The sequence below is a fragment of the Penaeus chinensis genome, chromosome 21, assembly GCF_019202785.1.
Source record: "Penaeus chinensis breed Huanghai No. 1 chromosome 21, ASM1920278v2, whole genome shotgun sequence".
Lineage (NCBI taxonomy): Eukaryota > Metazoa > Arthropoda > Malacostraca > Decapoda > Penaeidae > Penaeus > Penaeus chinensis.
In genome coordinates, this window is record NC_061839.1 from 13,726,209 (window position 1) to 13,728,708 (window position 2,500).

A 2,500-nucleotide genomic window follows, 5' to 3' on the forward strand; every position below is an offset into this window, starting at 1 on the left:
TTTCTCTTAGTGGAGGTCGACTTACTGTTTATGTTTTCTTCACAGGGTTCTTATTACCGCCATACAGCTTCGCTGCAGGCACAGACACGCATTCACTGTAAATTCGTCCGACGCTTTTCAAAGCATTAATGTGAGTAGGAACGCATAGTGAGGAACATGGCGGGCTGTTGGTAACATTAGGTCTATTTTCATTTTAGACAATCTTCATGTATATATTTTAATGCCATACTTGGAGGAAGACCGTGATGACATATGCCGTCTTGAGAAAATATAAATTTATATACATTTGCGTATTGCCCAATGTCAATATTACGAAGTGCAGAGAAAGGTGATATTTAAGAGAACATTTGCTAACCTAATGGAAAGTTTTCTGCGCTTTATACTTGACTAAAACGCTGCGGGTGGCTCATACTTCCAAATTTTTCTTGAAATTAAAGTCAGCATATTTATCAGTCTCTTACTTTCCATCTACTAGTATTTTCTGTAGATCTAAGGGGCCCACTATATTTCTTAGGTTTGCTGAAAAAATATGACAAAAAAACAAACATTTAATTACTTATTTCAATGTAATCAAAATTTTCATCGTGGCCTGATGAAACACAACTCACCAGACTACGCCACTGTTTCATATATGAAAAAGAAATCCGTTTTAAAGTGATTAATGTGTTTAGAGCAAACTGTTGACAGTATCATAACAGTCATAAACACATCTTCCAATATTTTCAATTAAGGCCTGAAGTTCGAAACTTTATTGATGGAGAACCTGACACAATAATCTGTAATATATATATATATATATATATATATATATATATATATATATATATATGGATCTTTTTTTACAGTCCACATGAATTCTTTCCTTAATGGTTTCAATGGAATTAGGGTAGGAACCAAACAAGGTCTTGATGAAAAAATATTTAAACACACACACACGTACACATATATGTGTGTATATGTATGTGTATATATATGTAGATATATTATATATATATATATTATATATATATATATTATATATATTATATATATATATGTATAAATGTGTATGTATATGTATGTGTGTGTGTACTGATAGACACAACGGGGTGAGCACGGAGCAGGTAAGGACGGGTGAACGGAAGAGAAGGGAGATCAGATCGGGTCGCAGTGGCTGGCATAAGGTAAAAGCGAGGAGACTGTCGACAGCTGTTCAAGTTGATATTAGACAGCAGCTTGATTAAGGAGAATTCCACCAGTCTACGGGCGTGGACATCAACGGAAGGAGAAAAGGAAACACACACACACGCACACACACACACACACACACACACACACACACACATATATATATATATATATATATATACACATATATATACATATATGTGGACTATCTGGCAATGAGTAAGAGAAGTGGCGTGGTTAGGTCAATGATAATATGTGTTAAAAAGTACGAGTGAGAAGTGAGAAGTGATAATGCTACAGAAGAGAGAAATATTCGTGAATGTATAGAGCTTCTATTCCAACCAAAATAGTAATAATAATTCATCCAAACATCTCACAAGTCTATAAAATTCTATATTGTAACCATGCATACACGGTACTTTTAAACTAAAAGGAGTACAAGGAGGTGCCAAAACTAGGAATAATAGGTTCCATTACCATGTTAAATAAGTTCATAAGGTCCCAACGCTCATTGAGAATGGCACAGTAAAAAGAAACAGCGGTGAAATAATAATAATCACACCCCCACCAGAAAAAGAATACCAAATTACGAAATCTTTAGGATGGGACAAGCATCACCTGCCCCCATACCCATAGAACGCCAAGTAGCAGTGCCAAATTGCATGGGTATTACAGTTTTACCTCAAGTAGATTCGCTAAGGAACAGCCAAACCGCCAATGTGTAAGTACAGTACATCACAAAATCAGGTAGGTTTAAACACGGTTACCATAAAGCGACAAGTATAATCAGCCACTCGACAGAAGATCCGCTAGATAAACTATGCATTAACAAAACATAATACAAGTGCTGGCATCTCAATCGAGTGCCAAACGCTGATCCCGCGACCCGAAAAACTGCCAGATACCAAATCACCTTCCCAACTTCCTTTAACCCCCAAAACACCATCCTTACCCATTCCAACATCGTCCTAAATCCTCCTCTTCCAAATCACTCGCCTCCTGCCCTCGATCCCTCTACTGCAAGCCTACAATCTATACACATTATAATACATTGGCTCATTATAATGGAGTGCATATGTGCGTTCAGGTAGACACTGTTCAAACGTCTGTGCACGAGTATGAGCGCGTATGCACGGAAGTGCGCAGGGTATGCGTGTTTGTGTGTACGGGTCCAGGTGTGTGTGTACACAAGAGAAGTAATACACATGCGCGTCTAAACATATATGGATACGTATACGTGTACACATATGCAGGGTATGTGTACACGTTTATGTTTGTTTATGTACAGCTATACGTATGTGAATAGTTACGTGTAAGAGTACAAGATGTACAT